The sequence below is a fragment of the Heterodontus francisci genome, chromosome 30, assembly GCF_036365525.1.
Source record: "Heterodontus francisci isolate sHetFra1 chromosome 30, sHetFra1.hap1, whole genome shotgun sequence".
NCBI lineage: Eukaryota > Metazoa > Chordata > Chondrichthyes > Heterodontiformes > Heterodontidae > Heterodontus > Heterodontus francisci.
In genome coordinates, this window is record NC_090400.1 from 26,883,493 (window position 1) to 26,904,315 (window position 20,823).

General features: G+C 43.9%; 1 pseudogene; it reads left to right on the top strand.

Moving 5' to 3' along the window:
- The first annotated feature begins 6,559 nt into the window (after positions 1-6,559).
- LOC137346433 (myeloperoxidase-like) overlaps positions 6,560-20,823 on the top strand; it is a 52,779-nt pseudogene continuing 38,515 nt past the window's right edge.

The window sequence follows — 20,823 nt, forward strand, 5'->3', positions numbered from 1 at the left end:
TTGGGTGCACAACCCAAGAGTCAGATACCTGCACATGACAGAGTGCCAGTGCAGCAGGAGGCTGTGCATATCCAGGAAGATGATCTCAGTCCTGTGCCCTCTGATCTACAATGACCTGAGGCCTCACAGCCTTCATTGCAGTCCTCTGCCTGCAGCAGTCAAGGTCTCCATTGCCCTGAAGGTCTATGCAACTGGCTCATTCCAGGGATCAGCTGTGGACCTCATTCCAGGGATCAGCTGCATCTGCAGTTGATGTCTCATTAGGCCATCAGGCAGGTCACGAATACCCTTTGCAGGAGGTCAGGGGACTACACCAACTTTGACACAGATGGACCTGCACTAGCACAGAGGGCATTGGGTTCAGCCTTCATCGCTGGATTCCTCCAGGTGCAAGGGCATCATCACTTGCACCCATGTGGTCGTCAAAGTACCAGTGACCAGTAAGTTTTGCTGCTGTTTTCATCAAATATGCCTTTAGTCTGCACTCCAACCCCAGGTCCTCAGTAACCAGCAATGAGAGAGTTTCTCAACACTTAAATCAGAGGCAGATGGCCGAGCTGCTCACTGTCACTATTATGGGTTAACTTTGCAATTGGGAGTCTTAGCCATCAATTTCTGAATCAACCAAGAGTTACATGGGACCCTAGCCAGAGGGCAAGAAAATACAATCACACTATAAACAAATAATATTCTGGCATATATTTCTAATCTCCTGGATTATAATACGAACACAAAGAATTATTAGGAACCTGAGAAGGCCACTGGACCAAGAACCCTATTCATTTTTGATTGATCTCAACCCATCCATCCACTATCTCATTACATGCCTCGATTCCGGTTCGTTACGGTTACCCTCTGATACCATTTATTTCCTCTTGAGCTCAGTTACACAATTAGCTTCAATGAACTTCCCCAACGATTGTTGCATAAGCTGTGAGGAAATGTCCATCTGATTTCCCTTCTCTCTCCTAATTTCATAGTTTGGGCGGCACAGTGGCGCAGTGGTTAGCATTACAGCCTCACAGCTCCAGCGACCCAGGTTTGATTCTGGGTACTGTCTGTGCGGAGTTTGCAAGTTCTCCCTGTGACCGTGTGGGTTTTCGCTGAGTGCTCTGGTTTCCTCCCACAGCCAAAGACTTGCAGGTTGATAGGTAAATTGGCCATTATAAATTGCCCCTAGTATAGGTAGGTGGTAGGGGAATTGAGGGAAGGTGGGGATGTGAGAGGGTAATGGGATTAATGTAGGATTAGTATAAATGGGTGGTTGATGGTCAGCACAGACTTGGTGGACCAAAGGGCCTGTTTCAGTGCTGTACCTCTAAATAAAAAATAAAAAAACCTTCAGCCATTGCTCTAGAATCCTCTTCCCAAACTCTTCTCCATTGTCCCCACCTTCCAATGTTTCCTGAAAACCTTTTCCTTCAACCAAATTTTTGGTTTCCTGCCCCAGCTCTTGTCTGGCTCTCATCCCTTTTCTCACACACCTTCAGATATTTCCATACAGTAAAGTGATTTTATGCTTTTCTGCTGTGGGTTTGAATCCTTCATTATACTGAATAAATTTGCCTGGATTATCCTTGCCAATCCTCTTCCTCATCTTCGATTGGATTACCATTAAGTCCCCCTTTTGCAAAATAAGAAAAACAAAGCATTCATAATCTTTCCTCAGAACTCAAATTGTTAATGTTCAGGACCACCCTTCATGCATCGCTTTCACTCCCAATCTAGCAAGAAGGTGGCAGACGCAGGAACTCATAGAAAATATTAAGCTGTAATAACGAAGGGGACCAGAATATAATTTGAGCACAGCAAGCAGGTAGAGTCAGAGAAAATAAATAACAATGAGAAAAGTGAATTTAAACACTTATCAGGAAAAATCTCTCCACTCAGTGGAAAATGTTTTGAATAATATGGCAAAAAGTAATAAAGCCAAAAACACTGGCGTTATTCAATATACAATGAGATGTCTTGTTGGGAAAATTACTGAAAAAGAGTGATAGTCGTCAATGGGTGAAACAGCTTTTCCTCAACTCTGATTTTTTTGTGTGTTTTTCTTGTGATTTTAGCTCCACATTTCTGATATATGTTTTCTTCCTGGTTTGCAGAACTTGAGTCTCTCTAATTTTTCATCACCACTTGCATTCTGGCTGTCGCTCTTTTGCTGATTTTTTTAAAAAGTGCCTTGTCTTTTGCACTAATGTGCTGGATTCCACCATCGTTGAGCTGGGGACGTTCCCGGAGCTCCCTCCTTCTGTTAGCTGTTTAATGGAGTGGAAGTGGCAGAACTGCAGAGCTTAGATCTGATCCGTTGGTTATGGGATCGCTTAGCTCTGTCTATCGCATGTTGCATACGCTGTTTGGCACGCAAGTAGTCCTGGGTTGTAGCTTCACCTCAATTTTAGTCTGTTAATGCTCCTGTCATATTTTTCTATACTCCTCATTGAAACAGGTTGATCCCCTGGCTTGATGGTAGCGGTAGATTGAGGAACATGCCACCTTTGTAAAAACCTATGCTAAAATGATGAATTTGGTATAAGTATATTAGAAGTTTGTGCAATAACATCACTGGCTAAGTTACTTCGAGTCCTTCTAAATGGGGCTCTGAAAGATCAAAGAGGCAGGAAAAAAGAAAAGGGAAGAGCTGGTGGGCTGCCCAAAATCTGTCCGAATGCATTGAAAACATTCAATCAGTATGTCTTGAGTTTAACACCTTGGGCTGAATTTTACCAGCCCCTCGACGCTGCACATCATGGTGCGTGGGCTGGTAAAATGCTGCGGGGAGAGTCCTGCCTTGATTCATTTTTTTTTTCCAAAATATACTTTATTCATAAAAATCTGTAAAAATTACATTGCCAAACAGTTTCAAACAGCACCAAAAAATACAAACATTGCAAGGGAGATCAGTTTCCTTCAATACAATCATGAGTTGCTTCACAACCCTTCCATTTCACATTTGTCATGCCATTAACATTTTTACATTTTACAGCAAATGAAAATTTTCCCGATACAGTTCGAGGGGTTTCCCATGGATCCAGCCCCTCAGTTCAGCTTGGTGGGGGGACCTTACACTGTGGTCTTTCCCCACTGAGCCTTTGCTGTGGCTGCCCCAAGCTTTAGTGCGTCCCTCAGCACGTAGTCCTGGACCTTGGAATGTGCCAGTCTGCAACATTCAGTCGTGGACAACTCTTTGCACTGGAAGACCAGCAAGTTCCGGGCAGACCAAAGGGCCTCTTTCACCGAATTGATAGTCCTCCAGCAGCAGTTGATGTTTGTCTCGGTGTGCGTCCCTGGGAACAGCCCGTAGAGCACAGACTCCTGTGTTACAGAGCTGCTTGGGATGAACCTCGACAAAAACCACTGCATCTCTTTCCAAACCTGCTTTGCAAAGACACATTCCAGGAGGAGGTGGGCAACCGTCTCTTCCCCACCACAGCCACCGCGGGGGCATTGCGCGGAGGGGGCGAGACTTCAGTCGTGCAGGAAGGATCTGACGGGGAGGGCCCTTCTCACCACCAGCCAAGCTACATCTTGGTGCTTGTTTGAAAGTTCTGGTGATGAGGCATTCCGCCAAATGACTTCGGCAGTCTGCTCGGGGAACCATCCGACAGGATCCACCGTCTCCTTTTCCCGTAGGGCCTTGAGGACATTCCATGCAGACCACTGCCTGATGGATCGGTGGTCAAAGGTGTTTTCCCGCAGAAACTGCTCCATGAAGGATAGGTGGTACGGCACGGTCCAACTGCATGGAGCGTTCCGTGGCAATGTGACCAGGCCCATCCTTCGCAACACCGGGGAGATAGAACCTCAGCACGTAGTGACACTTGGAGTTTGCATACTGGAGGTCTACACACAGCTTGATGCAGCCGCACACGAAGGTGGTCATCAGGATGAGGGCCACGTTGGGTACGTTTTTCCCGCCCTTATCCAGAGGTTTGAACATCGTGTCCCTCCGGACTCGGTCCATTTTAGATCCCCAGATGAAGCGGAAAATGGCTCGGGTGACCGCCACAGCGCACGAGTGGGGTATGGGCCAGACCTGCGCCACGTACAGCAACAACGTGAGCGCCTCGCACCTGATGACCAGGTTCTTACCCACAATGGAGAGAGATCGCTGCCCCCACATGCTCAACTTTTGTTGTACCTTGGCTACTCGCTCCTCCCAGGTTTTGGTGCACGCCCTGGCCCTTCCGAACCATATCCCCAGCACCTTCAGGTAGTCTGACCGGACGGTGAAGGAGACAAAGGATCGGTCAGCCCAGTTCCCAAACAACATGGCCTTGCTCTTGCCGTGGTTAACTTTGGCTCCCGAGGCCAGTTCGAACTGGTCGCAGATGCTCATCAGTCTGCGCACAGACAGCGGATCTGAGCAGAAGACGGCGACGTCATCCATGTACAGGGAGGTTTTAACCTGAGTGCCTCCACTGCCTGGGATTGTCACCCCTCTTATGCTCACATCCCTCCTAATAATAATAGACTCAGCAAAGGGTTCAATACAGCAAACAAACAAGACCGGGGAGAGAGGACAGCCCTGTCTGACACCAGATTGGATCGGGAAACTTTCCAATTCCCACCCATTGATTGAGACTGCACGACTGATGTTTGTGCAGAGAAGTTTGATCCAATTGCAGATTCCCTCCCCAAACCCCATTTTGGAAAGCACGTCCATCATGTAGGTGTGTGATATCCTGTCAAAAGCCTTCTCCTGGTCCAGGTTGATGAGGCAGGTGTCCACCCTCCTGTCCCGTACATAGGCGATCATATCCCTGAGTAGCGCGAGACTATCAGAGATCTTCTTGCCGGGTACAGTACAAGGGGTGGATCACCAACTCCAGAGCAGACTTGACTCGACTGGCTATGAATTTGGACAGAATCTTGTAGTCAACATTAAGCAGTGAGATGGGCCGCCAATTTCTGATTTCTGCCCTCTCCCCCTTCCGTTTGTAAATGAAGGTGATGATGCCTTTCCTCATGGATTCTGACATGCCAGGAGCATACTCTCGTATACTTCCAGCAGGTCCGGGCCGACCCAGTCCCACAGAGCCGAGTACAACTCGACCGATAAGCCGTCGCTTCCAGGAGTTTACTCGTCTCGAAGGACTCGATGGCCTTTGTCAGCTCGTCCAGAGTTAGAGGCTTGTCCAGTCTCTCCCTCCTGCTGTCATCTAAGACCTCTGTGATAGATGACAGGAAGGACTGGGAGGCTCTGCTGTCTGTGGGCTTCGCGTCATACAGCCCAGCATAAAAGGATTTGCTGATCCTTAGTATGTCGGACTGCGAAGACGTTACCGAGCCATCTTCTTCCTTCAGGCTGCTGATAACAGAGCTCTCTGTGTGTACCTTTTGGAAGAAGTAACGCGAGCACGTCTCATCCTGCTCGATGGAGTGGACTCTGGACCGGAAGATGATCTTGGAGGCCTCCGTGGCAAAGAGCGAGGCCTGCTGGCTCTTCACCTCTTGGAGGTCTTCCTTGACCTCGACCCCCATTGACTGCAACCGGAGCAGATTTTGCATACTTTTCTGGAGTCGGGACATTTCCCTCTGTCTCTCTCTCGCTCTCTGGACACCTTTGTGGATGAAGAACCTCCTGATGTTCTCCTTGATCGCTTCTGACCAGTGAACTGGAGATTCAAAGAGGGGTTTCACGGCCCTCCAACCTTTGTAATCCCTTTTGAGTCCTGCCTTGACTCATGACGTCAAGAAGGGCACGCCGCATATTACCGGCGACAGCGGGACCTCGGTGCAGCCCCCCCGCCGCATAGCGGCGGCACCACAGTTAGCATATGGTAACCGGTACTTACCTTTGCTGATTATGCAGCCCACCGCCTCTCCACTGACACTTCTAGACTTTCCGATGAACGGGCGGCCGTCACGTGCTGTCCCGTTCACGATTGCAAAAGCCGGCGGGTCGACAGAGGCAGAAGGTTTCACAGCAGAAGGTAAGTTTTTTTTCAGGGGTTTTACTCTGCATACTGGAAGGGAAGATGGAGGGGGGCATTATAGGGGTCTCACTCTGCATTCTTAAAGGGAGGAGGGAGGGGGGATACACAGGGGGCTCACTCTGCATTCTTTAAGGGAAGGGGTCTGGGATTATTTGTGGCAAAGCTCTGCAGGCAAGAAGGGAAGTACTGTGTACCATCCCTCCATCAACAGTGTACGCTCTGTGTTTGTTTGTATTTGTGAAGGAGCAATGGCACACTAGGCACCCTGTGTGTGGGGAGGGTGCCAGAAAGGCAGGAGCATTAAGGTTGTATGGATGGTGGGGGAAATCGATTCAGCTGTAGGATCTTGATGTGGTCATGCTGTGCCACTCTGACTGTTGGCCAAGATGGGCAATGCCATGGCACGCCACATAGTTGATCCAGGAAAGCAGCTGATGTATCCGTCAACACCAATCCCTGCCCTGTTAGGAACTTTCAAATACATGAAGGGTTCAACTTTTCTTATCACGTGAAAATAGGTATGGCTCATCCTACATTGTGTGATCCTCTGCATGTGAGGATCCGTATGCACCAGAGGCAATACAAACAAGCAGGTGCGATCCATGTAGAGGCCCCCGGTCATGAGCAGCAACCCCCAAGGGCAGCCCACCATTATATTTGCTGTGCATCTGCAGACCCCACATGACAAGCCACCGTATGTCAGAGCACCAATGTCAGAGGTGATTGTGCATATAGAGAGGGTGGTGACATGTCTCTGTGCCCTGCTTGAGGATGAACTTCAGCCCAGGGTTTCTGGTGGACATCCCATGCCTTTGTTCCTCACAGTGGCAGCGGTTCTCAAGCCTGACGTCTCTGCATCTTTTTAGGGGCCCACCAGAGACCTTTGTGGGGTCACACAGTTGCAGTGCACCACTGCATCAAGGAGGTCACCAATGCCCTGCACCAGAGGGCCAGTGAGTATGTCTGCTTCAGGATGGACTCTCACAGCTAGGCCCAGAGGGCCATTGGTTCTGGCACCATTGCGGGAGAACCATAGGTTGTAATGTTCATAGACTGCACTCACATGGCCATCAGGCCGACTGCCAGGCTACCACCTGCAGAAGTCACATTAAAGGAGCCTTTCAATCTAGGTGAAGCTGGTATGTGATCACCGCAGATGCTTGCTGCGAATGTGTGACTGCTTCTCAGGCAGCTGCCATAACACCTGGGTCTCGCACCAGTCCCGGCTGCCACCAGACACTGGGACACAGCAGGGTAAGTATCTGGCAGCAAAGCAGAAAGTGCTGGGGTCACTCAACAGGTCAGGCAGCATCTGTGGAGAGAGAAGCAGAGTTAACTTTCAGGTCTGTGAACTTGGACAAGTCAACTCTGCTTCTCTCCACAGATGTTGCCTGACCTACTGGATTTCTGCAGTCTTTCTGCTGTGTTGCTAGATTGACAGCAGCCCCACTCTTCAGTAGTCAGGTCAGTATTTCTTTGACAGCTGTCAGGAAGCAGGTGCTGGAGCATTTAAAATAGTGCTCCAGCACCTGCTGCACAACTGTCAAAACTCTTGCTGTGCTAAATGTCCCGCCTTTCCCCACATAATAAGGGGGGGGGGGGACGCGCAGCCTCTATGGAAATGAGCTCCTGCGATTAATATTGCAGGGACTCGCGGTGGCCGACGAATGTGGAGGTGCCGCCGACTTCAAAGGGTGCTGCCACAGAGTGCGGCGCCCCAATAAAATTTAGCTCCTTATTTCTGTGTTACACATCTTAGTTCTGTGCTAAACACTTTGGCCCTATGCTGCACCCTTTGCTTCAGTTTGAAATTTAAGGAACATTGCACTTCTTGATATTCTGATATGAATACTTCTTTCAGGTCCTGTGTAACATGATCCTGCAACATTTTTACATGTGCTATTATAAACAAATGTATAATCCATTAAAAATGACATTAAAACAGAACCTGTTAGAATTTTATCTAAACATATAATCCAGTTGTTACGGCCAGGTGAGGAGGGGGTCTTTCACTCCTTCTTTGTTTTGACTGCAATAGGGTTTATCCTTTTTTAACACAGTGACTGAACTTACCACCTCAGTGAGTGCTTGTTCCTGTTCCTCAAATAAAATTGCCAAAGAACCAATCAGACAGGTTTTCTTGAGTTTAAACAAGAGAGATGTAAGTTTATGATTCTTAACACTCTAAACCGGTTACAATTATTACAAATACACTATGCAGTCATGCACTCATTCACATGAGAGTCACACACACACACACACACACACACACACACACACACACACACACACACACACACACACACACACACACACACACACACACACACACACACACACACACACACACACACACACACACATAGATTACAGAAGGAAAACAGAGTTGGGTGGTTGGAGTAGAGTCCAGAATAAATGGAATTTAAATATCAAATATCAGACCCACAGTCCTCAGTTGAAAGTCCTCGCTGGGCCATGAGCATGGTTGGGGGTTTGCTTCTCGGGTTCCGGAAGGCAGAAGAGGGGGGTTCGATCCTTGTCCCCTAGTTATTGGTGGTGGTAGTTGATAGGCTGGAGGCTTTACCAGTTGCAGCCGAGGCTTCTCTGGATCTTTACAAGAGAGAGAGCTGCTCTGTGGATGGCTTCTTAGTTACTGTTCTCTGCTTTTTGAGTGACAAGGATTAGTCTCTCCAGAGCTGCACAAGCAGTCACATGACATTCCCAAACCTCTTTGTGTTTTTAATGAGGTTCTTCTGTGATATTCAAGGCTTTACCCCAAAGCTGGGGCTTGGCTCTTCAAAGTCAATCGGTGTCAATGGCTCCTGACAACCGTGTTGATAAAGCCATTTCAGGTAATTTAATCAGAGAACACCCCATTGTTCTGGCTAGGTTGAATCAGTCATGTTGTCTCCAGTCTAATCCTTTGGTGTTTCAAATGTAAATTTCAGTGGTCACCTTGGCTGCCAGTTTACTCTTTAAAAAAAAGTTATTTGTAAGAATTTCCAGTAAAAGTCTCAGGCAAGGTTCCAGCCAATTAACCGAAATTAATATTTCCCATTTGGCATGTAGGGTTTTCATGACACAGTGCATGATACAGTTTTACCCCATATTAAAGTTTATCTGGAGTTGGATGTATCTGTTGTGTTATTCACGACCTGAGGTGTTAGGAGTACTGAGCAGTTTACTAAAATTAAACCATCGGAATCATGGCACATATAGATTATAAACACTATGAGCCTTTGTAAGATATGCTGACTGCATGACAAGTAGTTTACTGCTTAATTCACATCACATAATCGGGTGCATTAGTTTAAATTTGATGAATAGGAGTTACTGTTTGAGAGATATAATACCCTAAATTAAAAACAGAAACAGCTGGAAATATAGAGTAGGTCATGTCAGTCAGTACAGAGAAAAAAAAACTGTTAATGTTTGAGTAAAAATGTTCTTCAGAACCCAAAGCACTTCCCCATGTTTTCTCCCTACACAGCTTAATTGATCTGTTGTGCGTACCTGCAATGTTTGTTTTTCTTTAGATTTGCAATTGTTGTTTCTTTTTGTATGTTATAGTGCCCCATGTTGGCTGGAGATGGAATTACATAGAATAAAAAGCACAGAAACGGGCCATTCAGTCCACCAGGATTATATTTGACTCGTGCTTCCTCCATCCTTCCTCATCCAACTCTATCAGCACAACCCTCAGTTCTCTTCTCCCTTGTATGCTTATTAGCTTCCCTTTAAAGAGATCTATATCATTTGCCTCCATTACTCTCTCTGATAGCGAGTTCTGCATTCTCACCACTCTCTGTGTAAACAAGTTTCTTCTGGGTTCCCTACTTGATTTCTTGGTGACTATTGTATATTGACGGCATCTAGTTTAGCTCTTCCCCACAAGTGGAAACACTCTGTGTCTACTCTATCAAAACCTTTCATAACTTTAAAGACCTCCATTAGGTAATCCTTCAGCCTTTCATTTTTAAAGGAAAAGAAACCAAGTTTGCTGATCCTTTCCTGATCAGTATAACTTCACATCTGGTATCATTTTTAGAAATCACTTTTGAACCTCTCCAGTACCTCGTCTTTTTCTAATATGGTCACCAGACTGTACACAGTACTCCAAGTGTGGTCTAACGAGTTTAGCATAATTTCTTTACTTTTCAATTTTATTCCTCTAGAAGTAAATTCAATTTTCTGTTATGGCCTTAATTGACCTGTGTCACAACTTTTAGCGATTTGTGTATTTGTACTCCCAGATCCCTTTTCTCCTCTACCCCATTTACATTTTTATTTTCCAAATAAAATGTGACTTCCTTATTTTTCTTATCAAAATGGAATAGCTGACTTCTCTGGATGCTGGACCTGTCAGAAATCAGTGTCACTGGGAGCTCAGCAGGATGGATCGTCAAGGAAGAGAAACGGAGAAGGAAATGATCCAAGGAAAGTTCTGATCAAAGCTGGATACACGTGAGTTAGGATCCTTACATCACCCTAAGATCCACAGATTTGGTTGGCTTTGTGCACCTGGATATTCATAAATGGGAAATACTGTAAAACTACCTCTAATCTTATACATACACACAAGTTCAGGGTTAAATTAATGAATCTCACTCAGGTCTTCACAAGGATCAAATAAAGAACAAGACCAAATTTAAGACAACAATAAAATGTACATGGAAAGTGTCACTGCATTGTATACTCAATAGTATCGTGGAAGACTGTAAACCAATAAAACACCCTAAAACATGTAATATGAAGAGCAATGACATATGAGGAATCTTAGTCTGAGTTACAGGGAGTGGTGGTGAAAGAGTTAATATTCATTTTGAAATTCTTGAATTTTACTTCTGACCATTGAGTAGCTGCCTCACACCTACAACAATAGGATCTGCAAGAATCCATAGGCAGCAAATTCCAAACAAAAAGATAAGCAAAAATGCAATAATTTTTTATTCCAACTGTTATTTACCTGGATTAACTGGAAATGCAAGCATTCTATGCAAATGTTGGGACCACACAAATTATTTATAAGGTGGAGTTTCAGAAACTTTCTTGCAGAATGAGTCGGAGATCCCAAGATGAGTGTCAGTCTGGCTTCTACTCTCAGGTTTTGCAGTTAATGTACATAAATGAAGTTGCCTGTTAATCATACACATATTTTACTATTGAGTCAAATTTAGTCTTGTTCATTATTTGATCCTTGCAAGGAACTTAGGTCCATTTATTTGAACCCTGACCTTGTGTACATTTAAGATGAGGGGTAATCTTATGCAAAAATATCCAATCTACTGAAGACAAGACATGCAAAGCAAACCAAATCATTGTGTGTTTCTGTATATGTGTCAACCATGTTTATGGTATTTAGAAAATATTTTCTTTTAATTTCAGTGAATGAATATTGATATAACACAGATGAATTTTTCATTCAGCTTAATCAATGAAGTTGTTCAGTGACTTACTACCATTTTGCTATTGGTATCATGAAGCTCAGTGTCAAAGGATTACTTCAGTTTATTCCCATCTTAACTCATTTAAATGGAATTTAATTACGAACACCATTTCTGAACTGCCAGCCTTGTCCTTAACTCATGACTGAATGCTTTTCTTTCAGAATGCCACTCATCTGGTTCCTGGGTGTGATCCTCGCTAGGACTTTCCTACTTCAGACTGATGGAGTTCCAGCAGGTAAGAGGCCGAACCCAACTGGTTTACAGAGTCGGAGAAACTGAATCTGACTCCATTGGTCTGTTCTGTGTAATGGCAATGTTAAAGAGGCTGGTATTCCCCCAATCTGTCTCATTTTGAGAAAGGAGCAATAGAGAGATGAATAGGAGAAAGCAACATGAGTGACTTTAAGAATCTCTTGTCACTATATATGAAATTAGATGTCATAATAAAGACAAGCTATGTACTTAAGATGATAACGCTGAGTAGAAATACCAAGTCATTTAGAATGTGGAAAGTCTGATACATAAATCCTTCACACCACTTTTCTTGAATGAGGACAATGGATAAATTCCATGTTTAGCCAAACTTAGTTGATCTATACAGTGAGTAGTAATTCTCAGGTGTGAAGAAAATCGTAGTACTCAAGTTCTGGAGTACTACCTTGCGACATTGACATTTAAAAAGGAACCAAGTCTTTGAATCAGGTATTATTTAATGGAATGCACAACAGGGAATGGAATTGTGTAGACCATGCAACATGGGTCTGTTGAAATCTTTGAATTAATAACAGAGGGATAAATAACGAATAAACATATATGAGGAATTCACTAAAACTTGGGAGAAATTTTATGCTTTCCCCACGGTGGGTTCGGAGGCGGGAGGAGCATAACATCGGATGGGGATGGTGACGGGAGTGGCACCCCGCCAGGTTCCCGCCTCTGCTGTAATTAAGTCCGGGACGGGAAGGCCTGTGAACAGCCTTCCCATCTACCATCAATTCAGGCCAATTAAGGGCCTCATCCCACTGCCGCCACAATTAGCCAAGCAGCTGGCGGGCCTGTCGTTACATGGGAAGCACGGCAAGAAAAACCATGCGGGTTGCTTGCCAGCTCCCGGGTGGGGGGGCTTTTTTAAAAGCCATCGGGAAGTGGAGGCTCGGTGAGAGCCACCCCCGCCCCCCCCCAGCTCTTGCTGCCGACCCCCCTACAGCCTACTTTCCCGTGACCCCCACCCTGCGAGACACCTTCCACCCTGACCTACCTGTGCCCTACTTACAGTGTCACTCCTAGGACTAGGGTAGGTGCTCCACCAGTTGTAGCCACCACCTCCGCGGTGGCGCTGCTCAGTTAAAGAGCTGCTAGCTTCTGATTGGCTGGCAGCTTTCAGAGGGCGAGACTTCCATCGCTGGGGTCCTTGATCCCGTGGAAAGCCCACTGCTGTCCAGTTAAGTGCCTAATTGGCACCTGATTTGGCAGGCCTCCCACAGAAGAGATGATGCCGGGGTTCTTGGCAGCACTTTTGCTGGAGGTAGCGACCCCCGTCGCCCGGATAAAATCCTGGCCCATTTCTGTGGTTTTTTTAGAAGACTGAGGTTCATAAAATTAATGCTAAATCAGCTGATTTGAAAATTAGCAATGATAGAGGAAATATTTCTAGTTTTTGAAACTATGAGCACAAGAGTATGTGAGGACTGTAGTGGAATGCAGACTCTTTTCAATAGTTCTGGAGTTTGCAAATGACACCAAATTGAAAGCAATGCCACTGATACTAACCATGTTTGATAATCCAAAAGGATCTGCATGGGTTATGTTAATTAGCAGAGAGGTGGCAAGTGAAATTCAACTGGGGTAAGTGTAAAATCATGAGATTATGTAGGAGTGGAATGTGGATTACATATGAAATGGCAATGTTTGTGAGGTGAGAGGACAGGAAAGAGATCTGCAGATTTCTGAGAATAGGTCATTAAAAGCATCAATTCCATCTTCACAGACAATGGGAAAGGACATAAACTTTTCGGAATATGGGTGTGTCTTATACATCTAAAATTCCATAAACATGAGCTCTCCCAAAACTCTGCAATTGTCTCCTAACTCATATCAAATCCCATTCATTATCAGCCCTATTGCTTGCTGGAGCAAATGAATTCCTGTTAGGAAAGAGGATACAGGCTATTATTTCATGGTAAAGGACCAGATAGGTGGTTTGGAAGGGTGGGCTAAAAAGACTAATGGACTTTTCCTGTCTAAACAGTATCATGTTACTATGTTCATATTTAATTACTTACCCATACCAATTCTACAAAAATACTTAGTAGTTCATATAATTACAAAAATAATCCTCCAAGTCCCTTTAGGTTACATCAAAATGTCCTGTGTTGTACCTTAACGTAAAGGGTTTTTAAACTTAATTTGATGTGTTTTGCATGTAACTTCTAGGTGATCTGCTGCTGTCTCACCCTCTCCCATACCCTCATAGGCTGGATTTTACTGGGCCCCCGATGTCGGGCTCCGAGGTGGGAGGGGGTGGGGTGGGGGGGGGCGGGTGGCTTTGGAAGATGGTTCCGGCAGAGGCCTGCCATGGATCTCAACACTGGGAGGGCCCGGCCTGATTCTCCTGGCGGCGGCGAGGCTCTGTGGCAGCCCCCCTCCCGCTGGTGACGAAACCTGAATCTCAATATGTAAATGAATAAAATGAATAAATTTAAATACACTTACCTCCAATTTTCCAGGCCTGCCACGGTCTTCAGTGCGGTGGCCGGCACTCCCGTGCCTTCACTTCCATGTCTGAGGAAAGCCAGCGTGACACTGGTGGAGGGGGGGAGGGGGGAGCGTGGAGTTAAGATTTTTAGTGTGGAGGGAGGAGGGGGATCAGGGTCAAATAAATGTAATGAGTGTAGTGGATGGTGGAAAGGGGTGAACTTTAAACTTTGTATAGTCTGGGGGGTTGGAATGTCAGATTTCAAAGGGAAGTGTTTTGGGGGGAAAGGGCAAATAGCTAATGTGATTGTTATTGGAGGTGAGAAAGGGCCGTTACAATTTTATTGGGTAGATTTTGGGGGGAATATCACTTTAAAAATTCAAATTGATCAGCAGGGCTGCCTGCCCTTTAAAAATGGTGCCAGCGCTTGTGCACCATTGCTGGCATTGGGCAGCCCGGCCCTCCACTTGACTGGGGGGCTGAGCTGCCTCGGCTATTTAAATGAGCCGCCACGTGGGAGATCGCAGCGGCTCTTTGGCGTGGGGCCCATAGTCTCAAAAACAAGAAAGATTTCCTTTATCATTGCTAATTTTCAATTCAGCTGATATATTGTTAATCCCAAACTTCTTAGCAAATTCTTTCTACAAGTTGTATTCATTAGCTATCTGTCATTATCTAGACAAGATTCTTGCCTCTAAGGTCATTAATAAATATCAGCCATGATACTGCCCTCTATGAAATGAATTGGGGAACTGGTTTTGACAAATCTCTGTGCACTACCATCCTTTGGTGATCACCTTTCAGTCATGCATGAAGCCAGACTAATACTTTTCTATTTATTCCATGAATATCTAACTCATAAATCAGTCTAATATGTGAGAAATAAATAAATATAAAACAAGTGGGGCAGGCTATAGAATATTCAATTTGTATAGTAAATACCAATTCATCTGTACAGAACAACACCTTCGGGATCACCCTCTGGAATAAATGCACCATTCTCTATTCTTGTTTAGTTAAACATTTCTGTTGCTGGGGTCCGCCATCTGTTCCAGATTGTATCTTCTCACCACGTGACAGTTTTGCCTTTAAATACAAGAGCAGTGTAGTTTGAGACAGGGTGATTTGTCCTACGCAAATTATTCCTGCAGTATGTTCTGTTTGCCATCACTGCATATGCAATGTAGTTTACACAACCTTGCTATTCACTTTACCGCTTTCCCTGCTGCATCCTCAACATTTCTTTGTGTGTGTACAAACCTTTGTAAAATAGTTCTCTATAACAATCATTGCTTTCCACCATCTCCATGTCCCTCCTATGCTGCTACTCTACAATACTATCCTTGTTTTACTGTGGTGACCTTCCTTAACTATCTTCCCAGATCTAAAAGGTCATCCCATTCCTTAATTATGAGGTCATCGAGGATGAGTGGAGATGTGTTAAACAGGCTTTACTAATTTTCAACTGAATTGTTACATAGAAATGTTGGAAGCTCCACAGCAGGAGTTAAACTTTCATAATTTATGCCACATAAATCCTTAATGGCTGCGTGCAAAGTGTTAAAGTATCATTATTGGAGGGAGTAATAAAATCATATCGTACCATCTACAAAAATTGTGCCCAAATACTATTTTGTTAATACATGGTAAATAGCTACGAAAAAAGGCACAATTATATATTTTTTTTAAATGAAAATACAACCTCTAGTGTTTTGGACTCATCTGCATGTTTTTATACTTCTGTTATATTCATTACAAAGTTACATTAAAATGTGCTTTGCTGTCTGACTGCTGTGAGATTGTGGTTTGAAATGTTCAATTCCAGCATTTAATTCGAAGGGGAAGGAGTAAAAACATCACTCACCCCGCTCAAGTGCTATGAGTGCTTTTTCTGTCATGCCTCAAAGAAAGAGCTGTTCACTTGGTCAAAAAATTTTTTTTTCTAAATTGCTGTTGACAGGGTTCTCTATTCCAGACAGGTTTATTCAGTTTCCCCAGATTATTTGCTTTGTATCTTCGAGCAAGTGCCTATGGTAGAGGTTGAGCCACAATACCAAGAGGCAATGTATCAATTCCCACCATAGCTGAAATAAAAGCTTGTGTACACGCCCATATTTTATACAAATGTTTGAGTAAATTGTGGGTTTGCGCCTGGAGAGGCACTTAATGAATTTGATGGAATGTTAATCTCTTTAAATTGGAGCCACACTGGCGGCATGTCCCAGTTTAATGCCAATCAGATCTTGCTGCAGCTCTATGGAGTTATCCTGGGCCTGTATTACATTTCCAGGTCTTTAACTATTAAGTTTCTTACTTCAAGTCATTTATAATTAATACGTTTGTCACAATGTAGCACTTTCATATAGATTTAAACAGAAAGCAGCTATTCTCGCAGGTTTGTGCCATGGTTTCAACAATATTGTGACCAATTTGTTTTTGATTCAATTGGTCCAAATAATAAAATCCATATCAAATCACCTAGCCCTTTTCTCAGAGTGCATACTGCATCGCTCAGAGCTGCTATGTTTCTGTTGCAGATGATGATAAACCCCTGGGCAGTCCATTCGTACAAAGAGCTGTACATGAAGCCATTGAACTGGTGAACGAGCATATAAAGTGACCAGAGACCAGTAAGTAATTACGTCAACAACTCTGACTTAGATACCATTTCCATGAGATGTGCAGCTAGTAACAGGAACACAAATCTATCAATTTCACTTACTTGAAATTAAAGTTACTGATTTCTTAAAATATAACTCACCATTCCCAATAAACATAGCTCTACTGTTCTCTACAGGTCCATGTGTTCACAGTTTGTTCAGCTTTGGCGACCTGAATAGTAACCAGTAACCAAGCAGGCACCATTTGTGCCAAACATTTTAAGGCTCTAAATTGCATTCTGGCATTAATTCTGACCATAGAAGAATATTCCTGCCTTGTGAGATGGGGCACAGAATAAAATGTTTGATATCAGAGATTTAGGAAGAAAGGTTAAGGAAGGATAGCTTGCTTTTATTTGTGATTGAATGTTAGAAGTAATCCGATTAAAATATCAAATGTGAATGGTATCATGTGACCATTATGTATATTATTGATAAAAGATATAACTTGCATTTATATAGCTGCAGAAGTCCCAAAACATTTTAGAACCAACAAATTGCTTTTATTTTTCAAGTGTCACTGCTGTTACATAGGTAAGCATTACAATCAATTTGCACACAAGGAGCTGAATTTTATGAGTTCGCGGCAGCACACTCGAAAACCGGCATGCATCCCGCATGGATGCGCCGTCCCTGAGTCCCGCGATATTACCGTGCCATTTTCAAAGAGCTTTAAGCCCTTAACCCCTTAACGCACATTTACATTTTTAAAGATGGATTGCACTTAATATGTTTTTAATAAATAATTAGGAGCTGGAAGCCCTTCCCCAATCCCCCCAATGGTCATTTCATTGTCTGAAATGACTATCACCTGCAGGTAAGTTAATTTGAATGTCATTAGCGCTCATTTTAATATGGAGACGAAGGGCCCGCCACCTAGCAGAGGCGGGGCCGCACCAAGGGCTCTCCCCACAGCATTTTACTGGCCCCTGCGCCATGACTTGTGGCATCGAGGGGCCGGTAAAATTCAGCCCAAGATCTCTCAAACAGCAAGTGAGAGAGAAGGAACTGTATAATGATCAGTGTCTGGAATCTGAAGCCTTGTGTGACTGTAACCAACATTCCTATGTATCGAGTTGTTTTTGTAACACAGTGGTATTGTATCTTAAGCTTATATTTATAAACTGACTTCCTGACAGATATTTCCATCTAATCTGAGCCCTTCCATTTCCAGAAAAAAAAAGCCGAGCAAAAGGTCTTTGAAAGCAAATGACCTCCTGAGTTTCTTTAAGCAACCTCTGGCAGAGACCAGGACTGCGGTGCGATCTGCAGAGTACATGGAAACTGCACTGAGCCTAATCCAACGCAATATTCATCGAGTGCACAAACATGCACTGAATGTATCAGGTCAGCTTAGAAACAGTTTCAGCCACAGATGAGTGAAACACAAATTGAACAAAGCTGTACCCGACATGGTGTGAAATAAAAACAGAAAGTGCTGGAAATACACAGCAGGTCAGGCAGAATTCCTTCTGATGAAAGGTCACAGACGTGAAACGTTAACTCTGAGTTGGAATTTAAGAGCCTGCTGACGAGATCGGCGACAAGTTTAAAAAATGGTGGCCCGCCTGCACGGACTGCACGCTAAAGAGCCGCCACGATCTCCCGCATGGCGGCTCATTCATGTGGAGGGGGCAGGCTATCCATCCCCGGCAATGGCATCAGCTGCCTGTGCAGAGGCGCTGGCACCATTTTTAAAGGACAGCCAACCCTGCCAGCTTATGTAAATTTTTAAAGATATACCTTCACAAAATTTATCAAATAAATGTCTAATGCCCCTTTCCCAACCCCCAATAACAATTACATTAAGTATTTGCCATACTCCCCACAAAATATTTACCTTTTAAACCTGACCTTCCGCCTGCACAGACTGCACAAGGTTTAAAGGTTACCCCTTCCCACCATCCCGTACACCTATTACATTTATTTGACCCCCCCCCCCCCCCCCCACCAGTGTTATGCTGACTTTCCCTGGACGGGGAATTGAAAGCGCGGGAGTGTCAGCTGCCATGTCGAAGATCGCAGTGAGCCTGTAAGATCCCAGGTGAGTGTATTGTAATTTATTTATTTAGTTAATTTACTTATTTAAATCCAGGTCCCATCGCCCAGCAGCTGGGGGCCTGCCACGGCACCTTGCAGCCACTGGGAATATCAGGTAGGTCCTCCCAGCGTTTGCCTTTGTGGCGGACCGCTGTCAGAACCATTTTTTGCACCCCCATCACCCCCCCAACCACCATGGAGCCTGCCGTCATGGGGGCTTGGTAAAATCCAGCTCTCTGTTTCTCTCTCCACAGATGCTGCCAGACCTTCTGTTAATTTCCAGCACTTACTGTTTTTAATTCAGATTTCCAGCATCCGCAGTATTTTGCTTTTATTATAGAAACGGTCTGAATGTGGCAGAAGAAGCAACAGGAACGTACTTGTTCATTTCCATTTTCCGTATTTACAAACTAAACAGTGCTATCCACCTTTCTCATCATTTCTGCCCACCCTTTCCTACCAGTTTATTGTTCTGAGCCGATGCCATTGTTTTATATTGTATGCCTTCAGTCACCGCAAATTGCTCTGATGGTGCAGGCTTGAATGTAGGTTAATGTACCCTGGTGCTGACATAGGAACTATGTCTCAACTATAACCTAATGTAGCTTCAGGCAGGCAAGGATTCCTGACAGCACTCCTCACTTCTTGAATTTCCATCTTCACCATATATTGTAAAGAAGTGCTGTTATGAATTTGGGTCTGCTGTCAATATCTGATTGGGTTCAGTGAAGTCAGTTGCTCCCATAAGCAATCTGAACACTTTCTTTTACGGAAGTTGACTCACACTTCCCTATATCTACCTATATAATAGTGAGACCCAATGGTGTAACAATGGAAACCCCTTGTTAACTTGAACCAGATATCCATGATTTTTGCACACATATTTCTTCAATCTCTTTGATGGCGGCTCAAGTTTACACTGGATGAAATGAGCCATAGTTCAAATAGTTAAGCTGCTTTATTCAACCATAAGGCAAATGTACAGAGAATTAGTTATCAGCAGATTTACTTGGTCCAATCTATGCAACTTAATTCTGCGCAATAACATAAAAATAATGAATACATTACGGTACCACTTCAGTGTGTCATGTTGCTTGAGCTAAGCAGATAAATTCCTCTGCATTCTAACTTTCTGAGCCTGCCTTTTCTGGGGCCTTTCTGCCACAGCCACTTCTGTACGGAAAGAGCCAGACTGCTTTTTAGATGTCTGTGCCTTTTTGTCCCTCATTTAATAGACAGAGGGAAAACAAAAAGTTTCCAACACAATGCGTCAGAGGTGTTTTATCCAGACAAGCTAACAAATCAAGCATTGCTTAGTCTTTAAAGAAAACATTTTCCATTTACAATATTAACCACCCTTCTTCTGGGTGCTATTTTTAAAAATAAACTTGTGAAAATATCCATTGCTTTAAAAAATTAGCATTAAAATGAATACATTTTCCAAATAAGTTATGATAAAAAATGATCAAAATAACTGTGAAATGTGTCAAGCACTAATAATATGGAGCACACTTTCCAACTCATTACACCAAACCCAACCTATGAATGAGTCAGGAGCATTTATCAATGTAATAAAAGCAAAATACTGCAGATGCTGGAAATCTGAAATAAAAACAAGAAATGCTGGAAATACTCAGCAGGTCTGGCAGCATCTGTGGAGAGAGAAACAGAGTTGACGTTTCAGGTCAATGACCCTTCTTCAGAACTGGAGAAGGGTCACTGACCTGAAACGTTAACTCTGCTTCTCTCTCCACAGATGCTGCCAGACCTGCTGAGTATTTCCAGCATTTCTTGCATTTATCAATGTGTTATTTATTATACCCAGTTTGACACACTCACCCAATTCGTTTGAATTTAAATTTGGAGTATCTGAATTTTTCATTCACCTTTTGCATGAAGTGGTTTAAATCTCTGGTGATACATTTTCTTAATGTAATTTGAAATCACTATTGAATGTAACACACGAACAGCTCTGATTATGCCAGCTGTATTTGTGGTATCTGGTCTTTCAGCACTACAGAGCTTTTTTGCCCATGTATTGA